Source organism: Canis aureus, chromosome 26, assembly GCF_053574225.1.
Source record: "Canis aureus isolate CA01 chromosome 26, VMU_Caureus_v.1.0, whole genome shotgun sequence".
Classification (NCBI taxonomy): Eukaryota; Metazoa; Chordata; class Mammalia; order Carnivora; family Canidae; genus Canis; species Canis aureus.
The window spans coordinates 7980023-7996711 of record NC_135636.1 but is presented as its reverse complement, the minus strand read 5'-3'; the positions used below and the strand labels follow the sequence as shown (position 1 = coordinate 7996711).

The window sequence follows — 16689 nt, the reverse complement described above, 5'->3', positions numbered from 1 at the left end:
TTGTGTGTGTGTGTGTGTGTGTGTGTGTGTGTGTGTGTACAGTTTCTTGAAAGAGTAAACACATGGGTTTCCAAGCCCTGACCCCATCAGAAATATTATTGGGGGGCTAGGGATTTCACCCACATGTCTGCCACTGCACGACAGTTACCCCTGGGCACCTCAGGTGTCTGTTTTTCTCTTGTCTTTTTCACTCATTTCCCATCCCCTTACCCCTCCTTAGTTTCTTTTCCTTTATTTATTTAGTGGTGAGAGGTGATGAGAAGAGAAAGGAATATTAAGGCTAAAAGGGAAGACAAGAATTATTAACCTCTGAAGGACTCTGCCAATTCATTTTGCATTTGACAGCTAAATAAGCGAATTATTAAAAAACCGTCTGTAATGGGTTTCCAAACACGTGTTGACAGTTTCCTGACTACCTGCATTCACCAATGTCCCTCAAGTAGTCCACGCTAATGATAAACTGCTGCTTCTCATGAACCTGTTGTCTGTCATCCAGAGACATTTCTGTGTTAAAGATTTATTTGCATATATAAAAACCCCCTAACAGCCCACTAATTACCATGGAGCGCCAAAGGAATGACGAGGAGATGCTTCAACAGCAGGTGTTGTTAACCTCATCTGCAAACAAATACATACCCATCAGATTTACCTGTTTAACTTAAACTATAATTACTGGGCAATCACACAACCAACAAGTGTAGATATTAATTATCCAAATGAGACTTGGGATGTGCAGAGTCACCTATTTATATTTTTAGCTTCTTGACTCTTATTTCACTTCACGTCCACAGTTAACATGAGTAACATGTGGTCCGTGAATTGGTTTATCAAGTGCCTCCCTTCATGTTGTTGGCAATATGGTGAGGTAACACTTCTAATATGTGAATTCTTGAGTAAGATCTAAAGGACCGGATCCCCAGGAAGAAAACAGCAGGTGTCTAATGTAGAGAGATGGCAGGACCAGCAGGTGGCAGTGTGGACCAGAAAATAAAAATGTCTTCTTTTCAGCCATCAGGCTTTTGAGGTAAGACACTCCAGGTTTATTTACTACTTCTGAAGAGCTTTTGAATTAAAAGGCCTTTTAGTCATCCATGCAGAAGGCCTTCTGATAAGGGGCTCGAGAGTCTCACGTTAGACGCAGGCGCTCGGGTCTGGAAAGGGCTAGCTTGCAGACACGCACAGCTCAGAAGGTGTGAGGTCACCAGGCTGGTGTCCCCGAATTCCTTCACTTCACTGGACTTGGGTAACTCATCGGGTTCAACCCTGTGGGTTCTGCTTCTGGCTAATTCTGGCTTCTTCCCTTCTCCCTCCCTTGTTGGTAACCTTGCTGTTCTCTGTTCCAACCCAAAGATTTATGGCAACCGTACTGTGACTGTGATGGGGGGAAAATCTTCAATTTAAAGGCAGTTTACATTATTGTTTTTAAAACCTTTGTTTCTAAATCTTGATTCCCGGGATGGTTTAAATAAAAATAAAGCCATGTCATTTTTTAAAATACTCATCTTTGACTCCCTGTTCTTGGCAAAACACCTGACTTGGATGTAAGTAAAAGAACTGAATCTGGGGAAAATGGCATAAGAAAACCTATTTAAACAATCATTCTGGCAAGAAGGGAACAAACATAAAAGCAAAATAAAAATAAAAAGTATAAATAGGTTATGTCAGCATGACTATCAGTGTCAAATATGACCCCTTGGCTTCAATTCACTTCAGTTCTTTAACTGAAATAATATATGAGAATAGACTTTACAAATGGTTTTTTTTTCCTGCTCTTCTTCCTTCCTTGTGCACACATTTTGTTTCTTCCCCCATTAACCTACTAAAAAAAGTACTATTTAACCCAGGATATGATAAATATAACAGTTTTTAGATCCAGTTGTTAAACTTCTTATTTAATTCAGAATCTGGGGTTAGGATGGGCCTTGTTCTTTCACTGAGTGTTTTCATCCCTGTCTTCGGGTTCTCCAGAGAAACAGAACCAATGGGGTGTGTGTAGGGGAGAGACAGAGACATATATATATATATAGAGAGAGAGATTTTAAGAAATAGGCTCATATACTTATGGATGCTGGAAAGTCTATGTAGAATCTGCAGGGTAGGCCAGAATGGAGACCCAGGGAAGAATTGAAATTTTAGTCCAAAGGTGGTCTTGCTGGCAGATTCTCTCTTTTTCTGGGGAGGTGAGCTTTCTTCTTTTAAGACCTTCAACTGATTGGATGAGGCCCACCCACGTTATGGAGGGGAATGTACTTGACTCAGAGTCCACTGATTTAAATGTTAATCTCATTCAAAAAAATACCTTCTGAGAAACATCCAGAATGATGTTTGGCCAAATGTCTGGGTACCGTGGCCCAGCCACGTTGATACATAAAAATAACCATCGTAACCTTTGGTTTTTTTTCCTCCTGAAATGACTTCCTTGAAGGCACAGATAGATCTTGAGATGGGTACTGACTTCCTGTATTATCTTACATTCAGGCATGAAGTTTTTGTACAAGACAACACGACAGGGAGTAGAGAATGAGTGCTGGGCTGTGAGGCTGGTCCCATCAGGACTGACAACTCCTGTGGCAGTGGGGAAGTATAAGGCCCCTCCAGTCTGTAAGTTCCTTCTCCAGGATAATTAAATCTCCAGAAAAGCGAAAGTCCTCCTGCAGAGACCTGTGACCCAGTGAATGCCACAAAATGGTCAATTGAGCCAGAAGGTTCCGACCCAACTCTGGGAGGACCCAGGGATATGGGAAAGATGCCTTATGGGGATTAAAGTCAAGCTCTTCCTTACAAGGTATGAGTAGGTCCCAAAGTCTGAACTAGAACTTGGGATATGTTGGGGGCTGAGGCTCTGGTAAATGGCTTCCAAAAATGGCTGCACGATCCCCCTCCCTGTGTCTATGCCTTTTCAATGTGACTGCTGCAGAGTCTGTTTTCCCACCCCTTGACTATGACTGCTCTGGTGACTTGCCTTGGCCAATAGAATGTGGCAGAGCAATGGCATATTGGTTCTGAGCCTAGGTCTCAAGAAGTCTTGCATTCCTCCTTTGTCCTTCTTAGAATCCTACCTTACCTCACATGAGCAAGCCTGGGGTAACCTGCTGGACAACATCAGATGTTTGGCTCAGGTGCCCCCAGTTATTCTAGTCACCACTAAGTGAGGGGCGATTTGTTAAGCAGCAGCAGAATGAAGTGGCTGACCCATTCTGATGAGAAATTTCTTTACCCAGAATCTTGCTACGAGGACTAGCTCCTGTACATGGCTGTACTAGCTCCTGCTCCATACCACTAGTATAAAACAAACTTTAATTAGCACAAGCACATTCATATGCAAATGAAATAAATAAATATGTTTTCTTTGCCAGTCATAACATCTTTAACTTTCTGGGAGCTCAAAATCAGAGATTCTACAATATAAGGCTACAATTCAGTTTCTGTGGTATAGCGATCTTTAAATCACTGCATCCTCTTGGGAATTTACCCTTGTTTGGAAATTTCTAGTAGACCATTCCTTGTTAACATCACTTGTCAGAGGCCTGTCTCATATAAGAAGCTTCTTATATAAATCTACTTCTCAACCCACCCCAGCCCTGCCTTAGGTCCCAGACCAAACCCTATGGGGGGGGGGGGGCAGTATCCTATCTGCCTTTGTAACCTGAGTTCTGTCTTTGAGTCACCTTCCCCTTTTCAGACCTTGGCCTTCAAAACCACCTCAGTTCTGGTTAGACTCAGAGATAAAAACCTCTAAGTGATATATTCAGGGGCACCTGCACTGTCCCTTGCCAGGTCTCTTTTCTTGCTGTCAATCCAGCCTTGGGAATAGATCTAAATTCCAGCTTCATGTCCAAATCCTTTTGAGGTTAAAGTCCAATTCTGTCTACTTCCTCTCTGACCCCCACCTTCCAGGTGGCACCCTGCTGTCCTTTCTCTGGCTTTCAGGAATTCAGTTCCAGGACAGAAAATCACATTGCCACATGGAGAGGCCATGATGTATAAGGTGGATAACACCTCATTCAAATCTATAAGGCTGTGAAAGCTCAGGGCATTCTGTTCCTCTTGGTGAATAAACATTGCATGGTGGGTGGGCACATTCCCCTGGTGAACTATCTCCATAGAATTACTCACTTCTCTCCAGTATTTCCACTGGAGAATTGTTGTGATACACAGAGCACTCTTCATGTGAGATTATTTGTGTGTGTAGGTACATAGGACAGTTGCCAATATTTCCATCTTACAGGTGAGGAAGCTAAGGCTTGAGATCACACGATGCCTAAAGGCTAGACCTGAGAACTGAGCTCTGCTTTCCTGATTCCAGACCCGACCTCACTGGCAGGGATAGGATGGCATGAGAGATGATGCATAGAGTGCTGTGGTCTTTGAATAAGACAAGTCTTACAAAAATATATTACTATAGAGGAAAGTATATTACAACAGATGAAAGACAATGTCTGTTGCTGCCAAAGCTATAAGAAAAGACAAGAAATCCTCTGTGTCTGTGAAGCTTACCCTGGAGCTGGGGAGGAAAATGCATGCCTTGGAAACAGCCAAGTAACCAGGTAAGGAGCATGCGCACTACACTGCACTCAGTGTCCTGTATTACGCGAGGGAAGGAATGGTTGGGCTCCCCAAGATGTTTTCTGATGGAGCGGAGACTTCGAAGACTATGAGGATGTGTGTGTTACAGCTTACATTTCATCAACATTTTGCACACTAAAGAAATGTTTTAAAAAATCATATCTCATTTCTGGCTTACAATGGACAGAAATGTGCATCCTTTCTATGCCATTTTCTCAGCTTTGCTTTCAAGTGCTTTATCTTGATTAAATGGAATATTTGTTGTGCATTTAACTACATATTTAACCATAGTATTTCTTGAGCTACCTTCCTGACCAGAAGAAAACATCATCTGTCAATATTTGGTTCATTTTACCAAGGTTTCTAGGCCACACGGCTGTTCGGAGCAATGCCTGGAGTGTGAGGAATACTGGGGCCTTGGACTTTGGATGGAAAGGTCCAGGCACATTCTCAGTGATGCTCTGTTGTGTGGGGACAGTGCGTGTCCTCTTCTTCCTGGTTCACTAAGTGGCTTCTCCAAAGCAAGTCTGGCCTTAGCACTCCCATGCTTGGCTGTCACTTCATCATTACACTCCCAGACCTCACAAGATTTGACAATACAACTAGAGTGTTAAAATAATATTTCACCAGCATGAAATTTGAAATTTAACAAGGTTTTCAACTTCTGATTTTAGATGTTTCTCTAAGAAATCATGGAACTGGGAATAATTTACTTTCCCAAACTGCAAAAATGTTCTTGTATCCTCTGGCCTTGTGACGGTGCCTGCTGGGTTCTGGAGGCCTGTGGCCAGCTTCAGATTCCCCAGTTTGAAGAAGATTCCTGAAAATCCTCTTTTCCCCCAGGAGAGGTCAGGAGGGGGAGCTGCAGGACAGCACTCCTGGGTGACTGTCCTGCTTCTCATCATCCTTCACCCCACCCCATGCCCTTCCTTTTCCTACAAAGATCTTCTAGAGGGAGTGGCAGACCTGCCTACAGAGGACACTAAGTAAGTGGCAGACATTACAGTCATTAATATTTTCCCCTGCCAACGCCTCCACACCCCATCTTGACCCCTGCTCCCTGCCGCCTGGCAGCCCTTACTTCCCCTGTGGGGGCCCCTGCCCAGCTCAGAAAGCTCTTCACTCTCCAGACTGGGAGAGTGCTCCACAAGTGAACTTCTAAGAGGGCCAAGGGAGAGCCTGCAGAAAGCCATAACTGCTGTCTATTTTACAGAAAGATTACAAGAACTTTCATCCCCCAAAAAGTACCTCTTGAAGGTATTTCTCTGTACTATTGTCTAATTTGATTTTCAAGTTGTGTTTGTAACATTATTCATTTGTGTATTTCTTTATTTGTTTCACAACTGGAGTTGCTCATTTGCTGTGCTGGAAATCATGACCCTTTAACCAAACGTACCGGCAAAACAATTATATAGGCTGAGAATAGATGGCTATGAACCCAGGCATGCAGAGAGGTTGTATAATGCAGGCAGCATCCAGACAAATAGTTTCATGTATGTCCATAAAAAATGAAAAAGAAAAAGCAGTGTACTAGACAAGGAAATTGTGAAGGGTTCTAAGAGCTTTCCTTCCTGTCTGAAATTCCTTCTGGCTCCAGATAGCCACTCTGTAATCATGTTTGCATTCCCCCCTTTCATCCAGAAGTACTGAGAAGGTCCACATCACAACCAGCAGGGTGACCTTTGAAGGGTAATGTGGCCTATGTGGTGTCCCTAGGCAGCTTCCCTAGACCAGGTTGATGGAAGTACCCTATCTCCCAACAGGTATGACAAAGAATAGGGGCCCTTCACCAGGGGCTTCTGGGATCCAAGTTTGGGCATCATGGAGCCTACAACATGCTCGGCATGTGTATTCCAGGCACAATCTCTAAGGAGAGAGAGCTCCATACTCATGAGGTTATCAAAATGAGTCAGTGTCAGACAAAAAAATTAGGAATCACAGCTAGAAGGAAGAGGAGGAGGAGAAAGAATCATTCTTACACATGCAAGAAAACATCCTGTCCCAACCTGGCATATTATGTAGGTTTGTTAAAAACACACACATACACACACAACTTCAGACATCCTCTATTCCTACTGGCAGCCTGTACCAGCAGGTAGGCTCCCCCAGAAACAAGTAGAGTGTTTCTGATAGCTTCTTGAGTGGGAGATTGAGGTATGGAGTTTCTGTTCAATGACTCGGTGCTTCAGTCTTCAGATGCTTTGTGCAAGTTCAAGGTCATATGCCCTATTAAGCTCAAAAGAGAACAGAAAAGGCATTCATTTTGTGTCTCCGTTGAAGAAAGCCAAGGAAAAACAGACACTCAGTTTAGTCATGGTGGACATTGCAAGCTCTGAGCAGCTTGGTAAACTGGTTCAGGAACAGGGCAGGGGATGCTGCTCAGACATCCCAGGGGAGGTGGCACAGCAGCTCCGTTTGGCTTGTTTGCCCATGAGCACTGCTAAGCCAGGACCTGGGAGTTTGGTTTCTTTTGTCTTTTTTTTTAAGTTTATATATTTTTTTCTTTTTAGATTTTATTCATTTATTCATGAGAGACACACAGAGAGAGAGGCTGAGACACAGGCAGAAGGAGAAGCAGATTCCCTGCAGGGAGCCTGATGCAGGACTCAGTCCCAGGACCCCAGGACCACGCCCTGAGCCGAAGGCAGATGCTCAACCACTGAGACACTCAGGAGTCCCAAGTTTAGAATTTCTTGCTTAAGTACTCAAACAATTTCAGTGTATTAGTCTCTCAACAGCTCTAGAAATATTATAGCATTTCACATCAGAGAATGTACATTTATGATTTTTTAAAATGTAAAATGCCTTGACAGTGTGAGTACCCTGCTCCCGCAGGGGAGCTATTCTCTGATATGCAGCAGATATAGTCAACGACCTCCCAGCCTTGAAGGGAGGAACGTTGGGGTGGAAAGCCTCCTTTGCCATTAAATGGTGAGACTCTCTCTGTCCCTTTCCCCTGGCCTCCCTCTGGCTTCTCTTCTCTCCTCTGTCTTCCGGCCATGGGTAGTCACCTGCCTTTCGTCCTTCTCTCCAGATACGCTACTTCCTTTCTCATGTAACTGATCTAAACACATGCCCGCCTTGCTGGGAACCTGAACTTGTCATTTTCATGGTAAAAAGCCAAAGTGTGGATTCAGAAGGATTATTTGGAACCTTCAGACAATCCTCCTTCAGAAAGCAGCTCAGATTCACAGAAACAGATCAACAAATCCAATGTCTTCTAGTAGGAACTATCGTTAGGTTTGTTTTCCTAGTTTATAAATATATATGTATATACTTTTCTTCAGTTAAAAGTCTATTTTTCCTGGCTAGTTTCTATTTGGTGATATGACATAATTTTAGTATTGGGTGTTGCTACTTTGAACATTTTTGCATTGACAAAACATTGTCTTAATTTGCTCAGAGGAGCTCTTTATTTCCTTAGAAATGCCTTGTGCGCCTTTTATAACATCCACTTGGTCACGTGAAACCTCTGAGCTCTGTTGCAGTGGAACACCAGGAAAAGAATTACAGATTATAAAAAGAGATACTTTTTGTGGTCCATTTCTTAGTAGCACTGTCCCTTGGTTCAAACAATACAGCAGTGTTATACTGAGCAGGTTGTTAGAATTGGGTTTTCTTAATGTTATTTATCTAAGAATTTTATCTCCTGACATAGATGGATGCCAGAAGGGGGGGTTGGGGTGGCCTGTGAGATGAAACCTAGCGGTTCAGGTGTTGAAGGATAGTGACAGTCCCAGGGTGGCCAATGATAGGAAGCCCATCTGGCTGGTAAAATACGGTGCTAGGCAACTAGTGGTCACCCAGGCAACCAGTGGGGTTGAGGGAAGTCCGTCAAGGGGTGACTGCGGGCCCTGTGATGGGGACTGATGTGCTCACAGAGGCAGGCCATGCAGGCAGGCACTATTCAGACACCCAGGCAGGGGGTCAGCAATGGGGACATCTGCCAGCTGCAGAGACAGGACACCAGTCCATAGGAAGAGCAAGAGAGAGACAATGTTCCTTTAGTGTGAAAGTTACCAAAAAGGAGGTGGACACAGGAGGAGAAGATGTGGGTGCAAGTAGGTGAACTTGAGTGTGAGGTGGGACAAGATTCTTGAGGGCACACAAAACCCAAGGTAGCTTAAGGGTTGCAGAACTATGAAGCTGTTTAAATATTTTCTTAGGACTTCTAAGTTTCCATCCTGGGAAGGCCCATGGTGTGGTCCAAACTATGAAAACAACAGACGGAAGTGGGGAACCAAATGGGGCATATTTGTGCTGGCGCACTTGGTTGGATATTATTGGATTTACAAGCGTGAATTTGAAAGTCTGTGTGTGTGCACAGGACCTGTGTGAAAGTGAGAGTGTATGTAGGGTAATGTGGGGGTACAGGTATGTGTGGGTGTATACAGATGTGTGCAGGGATGTGAGTGTGCAGAGAACTGTATGCGTGTGTGTATGCAGGGGTGTATGAGTGGGGAGTGTATGAGTGTGGGCAGAGATGTACATATGCCGGGGTGTGTATGTGCAGGGGTGTGAGTGTTCGTGTATAGCAGCCTGGATATTGGTGGCCGATAACCCCACGTCCAACGGTGGGCTGTGTTTATCAAGAGAGGGACTGGAGGCTCCTTTCATTTTCTCAGAAGACGTTCACCCATGTTTAATTTCCACCTGCCAGATGGGCAAACTGATAGGTGAACTTTGACAAAATAACTTCCTTTGCCCTGAACAGAGGGCTCCAGAGAGGGAAGCCGCAACACATTTTATGTTTGTTTTTGTCTTTCTGGGTCTTCTGAGTATTCGAGACACTAGGAGATTGGAGGTCCCTGTGCTTCAGATAAAGGGGGTGGGGAAGGGGAAGGAAATAAGGTCCTGGTCATCAGAGGGGTCAGACTTCAAAGTAAGCCAGAGCTCTGAGTGACCTCACACTCAGGTGTCCCTTCTGTGGCCTCACAGAGGTGAGCACCCAGGAGGGTACCAGCGGTGATCGCGCCCTTCTGCTCTGATTTCCTGGGCCAGGATCACCCAGCAGTGGGGCAGCAGCCTTCAACGGTGCGGGTGACTTTAGAATAAATAGCAGGGCTGAACGTGGAAGTCAGTGGGTCCTTTCCAATGAATGGAGCTCTCAGTGTCTCTGGTGCAGAACTGTTCTCCTTTTGTCTCTCTCTCTTTAGGTCTCTGTTACATAAACATCTGGAGGGCTGAGTATCATTTTAGCCATAGTAAATAGCTAATGGAAGAATACATCTTACATTTCCCCACAAAGAGGCAAAATTGTACGCAGGCTGCACCAGCAAAGGAACTGGAAAATCTTTGTGTGGAGTGGATTTGAAGGACAGTCACTCTTCGGGTATGAAACACTTTCCTCTTCTTCTTCCAAATATCTGTGAAGCAATGAAATAATCTGTATGAAGACTCAAGATTCCCTTCCGGATCAATCTGAGTATATTTGTTTTACATCAATGGTCATAAAGAAATAGGTTAAAATGTCTAATGGGCATGAAATTGCTTTCATATAATTTTTCAGACCCTGTTTTTTTCCCCAGTGTATTAAGCAGCCTGACAACTACCAAGCCGCTTATTTCCATATTTGGAATAATTTCAGTTGTGATTTTATGTTAATGTATTTTCTGGAGTTAGGATATCGGCAAGAAAAAAAAGGAAAGGAAAAGAAAGGGAAAAAAATTGTTTCTGGTCAACATTCTGTTCTCAAAACAAAATAAGAGATTCAACGATTTTAAACACTGTTTGGTTATCTACAGCCTCACTACACAAAATGTGGTTCACGGTCCAGTAGTGTTGGCATCCTTGTGACCTTCATAGAAATGCAGAATCTGGGACACTCTCTGAAATACATCCTAAACCAGAATCTGCATTCTAACAAGATCCCCAGGGCATTACAGTGCATATAAAGTTTTTAAAATTTTTATTTATTTATTTATTTATTTATTTATTTATTTATTTATTATTTTAATTTATTAATTCAAGAAACAGAGTGAGAGTGCAAGTGCATGCATGAGCTGGGAGAGGGCAGAGGGAGAAGCAGGACCCCCACCTCTCCCCTGCACAGGGAGCCTGATGTGAGACTTGATCTCAGGACCCTGAGATCATGACCTGAGCTGAAGGCAGACACTTAACCAACTGAACCACCCAGGTACCCTCCAAGTGCATATAAAAGTTTGAAAAACACTGGTCTAAAGACTGTGTCTGGATGCGGGAGAGGGGTCTTTCTTGCAGATTGACTTTATTAGTGCTGGTACAGACTTGTTTCAACTTTCCTCATGTAAGTAGGTAGATGGATGCATAGATAGATCGCATTTTGAACTTAGTTCAATCATTTTACATAGTTCTTTATCTTGTGTGGAAATATCAGGATAAACTGATGCTTCATTCTTTGACCAGAGTCGATCAGCAAATATTGATTGAACACTTGCTGTGTGCCAGACACTGTTCTAAGTGCTGAGGACACAACAGTGGCTGAGACAAAGGCCTGCTTTTCATGTAACTGAAGTGCCAGAAGGTGAAGACAGTCAAACAAGCAAATAACAATGTTTAATAAGCCTTCAGATCAGAAATAAGACAAAACAGACTATAGAAATAAGACCCCCCCCCAAAAAAGAAAAGACCATAGAAGAAACTTACAGTTGGTGTCTATGGAGATCATTCATAGTTGTCCATAGAACCACCTGTCAGATGGTCCAACTGGACCAAGGGGCAAGAAATGAGCTAAGAAATCTCTGAGTTTTCATCTTGTCTTGAGAGTTTTTAAATTAGTAGAAATCCTCGTTGAGATTTCTATTGCAGGAAACCCCAGGGAGGAATTGAAAGATGGGGAGAGAGCAAAAACTCATTTCCTTGGGTTTGAGCTAAATGTCCATCAACCTTCAGATCAGGAGAGGCTGGGAGGCAGGCAGGGATGATTCATCCACAAGAACAGCTGCTACATCACTGCTGACTTCCAAGTGGGTTCTTGACATCCCAGGAGCAGGTGGCTTCTTCCAGGTTTGCAGCCTAGATGTTACAGGACAGGATGGTGGAATCAACACCTTTATGAAGAAAAAGTAGCTGCAGACTCAAATACCATTTTTAAAATAAGGTTCTGTCAAATCCTAGCTAACTATCCTCTGGTTGGTGAAAAAAATTCCTGAAAATCAATGTTAGCAGCTGCAGAAGTGGGAACTACCAGTCAAGGTAGAGGCTGCTATATATACTGAATTTTTTCCCCAATGGACTTATGTTAGGAAAAAAGATTTCCTGCTGGAAAAATATCTGCTTGGAATTATTGTGTCTGGCTCACTATTATTAGGGTTTTTGTTTGTTTGTTTGTTTTTGTTTTTGTTTTTAGCCAAAGGGAATAAAAGCCATGTATTTGTTTGAAATAAAAGTAGGGTAATGTCCACAAGAGCCATTTTGAATAAGAACTCTCTGAGGTAAGGGGAATAATTCTTACGTGAAGGTAATCAGTGTTTTCCCCACCTGACTTTCCTGTTGGCTTTGAGTATGGCAATCTATAACTCTTCTTCGTCGTGAGCTTAGAAAACTACTTGTTCTTATCTTTGGCTTTTACCACTTAGCTTCTTAGTTGGGGAAAAATGAAAAAGAAACATGTCTTTTTCAATTTCCCAATAAGGTCATTTTAGTTCAGCGCATAAAGGCACGTGTGGATTGAGATGTTTACCTGCCGTTGTGTGGATGGCATTGCCATTTGTAGGTGTGTCCTTTTGTTTGCTCTTGTGAGAAAGGAAGACACTCAAATCAGTGAACATCACTGACTGACTATTCTTCCCTTCTGCAAACAACTATTAAGACAGTGAGTGCTGCCTGAGTAAGATGCTATGGGTGGTAGTGGCAGAAACATAAAAATGTGGCTTCTAATCATGAAGGTGACTCCCTTCTAAGAAGGGAAGCAGGTACACCATAAACCATCAGAGGGTACCACCGAGGAGTTTAGAGAAAACCAGAGAAAGCAAGAAATTCATGCTGGGAAAATAGGGGAGTTGCTTGGAGGAACAGTCACTTTAGTAAAACTTAAAGAACCCGCTGTCCAGGAGGTATCTAGAGCTGCTCACCCATATTTGCTCAGTTACAACAAGGTGTCTACCATCTGGGGGAGATAGGACAGCAAGGGGAAATTCTTATAAATGGGAAGTAATGGAATTTGTTTATAGTATAGGGTTTAGAAAGACAGTTGTGACCAGTGGGCAAAGAGTCTTGCAATCTCAATCTACAAAGGGATTGAAAAGTTTATTAAGTCTACAATGAGGTGCTATTGAAAGTTTTTGAGGAGGGGACCTGACCAAACCACAGAGGAGCTATGCTAAACTAATCTGGTAGTTTTATGCAGATACATTGCGAGAAGGAAGAACTGAATTCTGAAAGATCTGTTGGAATGTGTTTTTAATGCATTCCCAGGAGGTGGTAGTGGGAATGAAAAAGAGGAGGTGGATGTGAGTGAGATGTGGAAGGGTTATCTGCAGGGCCAAGGGGATGAAGGAGACAAGAAGCAAATCACATATAATTTCCAGTCTTCTTGTTGAGAGATGGGTCACTCCATTGATGACAATCAGTCAGTTGAGGTTGGAAGGGGGGAAGGTAATCAAAGTGTTTTGACATGTAGAGCTTGAAGTTCTAAGGGAATATTTATAATGTTTATAAATCACTTTCTATATGTATAAAATATCTATATATAAATGTATAAGTATAAATTTACATATAAAACATTTATAATGTTATAAACATTATTGTTATTAGCTATGCTTTACAGGGGGCACCTGTTAAAAGAAATAATAGAATATGACACATTAGGATATACTGAACCTTCCTTCCTATGCTTGGAAAGACTTTCATATTGCCCATCTTTTGATTCACTTTCTGTTTTTCTCTTAAATAATTTGATTAGATTGGTGCAAGGGATTAGAGCCTCATAGTCATCTGGAGTTTTCTCTGCGTGCAGTTAACTGAACCTTTGGTGCCCAGAACACACTTAAAAACTCATGCTATTTCGAACATCACTGGAGTTGGAAGCAAGGTAAGAAGGGTGGCTTCTCTTCTGAATAGGCTCTGGGTAATACAGGAGATGCCACAGAGGCTGTCATTCTTGCCAAAAAGAGGAAAGAAAAGCTCCAGTAGGTGTCATTCACTGAGGATCACATAGGAAAGTGCTGGCGGGGGCAGTGAGATGATATTTTCTAGCACCTATAGTGGTGATGTTTGGAGCAAACCAGTTGGAGGAACCCCAAATATATCTCTTTCTGTCATCTCTGAGTATGTCATAGAGAATCTTACTAAGCTCTCTAGGAAATCTGAACAAGTTTAATGTGACACAGTGATGTACGCCTGATTCTTATAAGGTTGCTAAGGGCTCAAATGACTTATTGCGGCTGCCATGAAATACGTGAGAGGAACCAAAGATACCCCTCCCCTTCAAGGTGATGTGACACATAAATGACCAAGGGTCTCTAAGAAAAAAACATTTAAAAGACTATAATATCTCAGAAATATAGGTGTATAAAGAGGATTGAGGTACAGTTCAACCACATTTTGAAGTTGTAAGCATTTTTATGCCTCTGATATGTGACCAGAGGAAGTGCAATCAGATGAGACATCTCAGCAACTTGAAGCAGGCTGTTGTGGTAAGATCTCATGGATCAACATTGGCTGAAACCCTTGAAGCTCATTGAGTCTTTGTTGTTCCTTCTCTGAACCGCTATATTCCCTCTTTATGTTCTAGTACCAGAAAGATACCTGTTGCTTGGTAACTTGATATGCCTACTCCTAAAATCTTGGCAAGTGATAACAAGAAGAAAAAGCATATTTCTTGGAGCTCTAGCTCTTGCCAGGGAAATTTCTGGAACTCCATTCCTCTCAACATTTCTCAACACATGGCCAGGAGGTGTTTCAGCTTTGCCTACCACCAAGTTCTCCCAGTTAAATCATGATACCCATCATCTTCCTTCATCCCTGCTCTGACCCCATTTGGATGTCTGTAGCTGATTATTTTGCTGCCAATAAAGCCACAGAGTAGGAAGGCTGGCTTCCATCACCGAGGTTCCTGCCAAGGCAGCTCTTTCCTATATGTGAGTTCCAGAGGGGCTGGTGCTACTTATTCTTGGCACTACCTCCATGCTTCTGAAACTATGCACGCCACCACCTGGGTTATTCATTTATTTATGAAGGAAATAGTTGTGATTATTGATAACCTACTTGATGCTAGGCTTTGAGGAAGGCACTGTAGATACAGTGACTAGTTCTGACCCTGCCCTTATGGAGCTTAGAATCTGATGTTAGATGCACTCACAAGATAAGCAATGAAAACAGAGGAGACTTTTTAGATTTGAGGTTGGCTGCAAAGATAAATATGAGGCTCCACTATGATATGAGCCTTGTAAGCTACAAGGTTGGGGATTTTAGTCTTTATTCTAAAACCTTTGAAAAGTTTTAATCCAAAGAATGAGAAGATCAGTTTGGGTGTTTTGAGGAACATGCTGCCTCAGAGGGGAATTATAGGTTGTGGGAGGACAAATGGAAATGGAGAGAGCAGTTGTGAAGCTATTAGGATGTGAGAGATAGTGGTAGCAAATGGGGCATGGCCATGGGGGAGACATAGAAGGCCACCAGAGCCCAGGCCCTTCCTGCCACTGCACTGGCCACTGCTGTTTCACCAGAGCCCACCCTGGCCAAGCACCAGATGCCATATTTGTTCTGCACCAATCCAAGGAGATTCGATTTTCCTGCTGTGACAGCCTGAGGTCTCAGCTCCATAGGAGCATTGACTTACACTACCAATATCTGGTTCCAGTGTGTGCCTGTCAGGTCAGCCCCTCCATCCCCTTGATGTGCCCAGGAGTATTGGAATCGAGAGATGAACACCATTTGGGCTTCAGCCAACTATCTGGAGGTTGGGTGTTCATATTTAGGGAACTGCCTAACTGCATAACTGCTTTGGAAAATGAGCTGTGTCTTGTCGGCACATGGAGATTTCAGAGTCACTATTTGGTAACATTTCCATTACATATAACTAGACAGTTAAACAGATACATTTCAGTACATCCTAAGTGGGGTGGTGGTCCACAGTTTCCATCTAGAAGCAGTCATCTGGCTGGAAGCGGCAGCGGTGGACATGGGGGTCTTGGATGTGCATTTGTATAACACCCTATAGAAGTTTGAGGAAATGGGAGTTGCATATATTTTTTAAAAGAAATGGAAGAGTTGATGGAAATGGCAAGCTGGACTAAAATCTCTCTCTCTCTCTCTCTCTCTCTCTCTCTCTCTCACGCACACGCACACACGCACACGCCCACACGCACACACTGCTACCTCCTCCATGACCTGCTTGGAGCCTCTGTTAGAATAAACTTTAAAATAAAACCAAATTCTTCAGCAGCTGTTACTGTAATCTGAGCCAGCAGGGGGCGCGCAAACGCAGTCATGGCCGAGGTGGAAGCCCTGCTGTAATTCTACCGCCGGCGGGCGATTCTCTCCCGCACCACCCTTGGGGGTGGGGATGGTTTTGGTGTTTGGCTGTACTTGGATTTAGAATCCTAAAAAGTAATGCAAGCTCTTTTTGCTGTTGGAACTAAAGGCAATTATGTATTATCTCTTAATTGTTTAAAAAAAATCAGAAATCAACTAAAGTTTTCAGAACCATTATTTTACAAATTGATCAGAGCAATAACTTAAAGAACGAAAGAAAGAAAAAACTTGTCATGGCTCTCAGCAGACTCATAGCACACATTTGGGGGAAATGATAAAATAATCGTAAATACCACATTCTTTTCTTAAAGCTCGAAAAGGCAATGAAAGAGATGAAGGCAGAAATGATACTTAAGCAATAAACACATTCAAGTAAACGTATCGGTTTCTGTACACACTCCATTCCCATTGGCATCTGAGCATGGATCTTAATTCAAGAGGTTTAACCTACTCCAGGGAAAACGAATAAAAAAGAATGCAGCACAATGCTCGAGGATCTTCACATTTATAGACTGGTGTGAACTCTCTCCCCCATACACTGTAATTTGGGTGACTTTCCTTCAAAACTATTAAGGTATCTTCATGGAGCCGGGGTAATTCTCAGCAACACTAATGGTGTTCTCGATGTTACCGTAAGTGAGATAAATGATAGCAAACTTGTCTGAGCAG

General features: G+C 42.9%; 1 long non-coding RNA gene across 22 annotated transcripts in view; it reads left to right on the top strand.

Annotated features, from left to right (window-relative positions):
• The first annotated feature begins 8452 nt into the window (after window positions 1-8452).
• Window positions 8453-16689, top strand: part of LOC144297850 (uncharacterized) — a 50851-nt gene continuing 42614 nt past the window's right edge. For 4 of the 22 annotated variants that reach the window (XR_013364731.1, XR_013364719.1, XR_013364723.1 and 1 more), the window contains exons 1-3: window positions 8458-8627; window positions 9723-9898; window positions 13448-13576. This is a non-coding gene — a long non-coding RNA (uncharacterized LOC144297850). Of the gene's footprint in view, window positions 8649-9499; window positions 9601-9722; window positions 9899-13447; window positions 13577-14278; window positions 14298-16689 lie in introns of those variants that run through there. The other 18 variants (XR_013364720.1, XR_013364730.1, XR_013364728.1 and 15 more) reach the window with 11 other exon arrangements.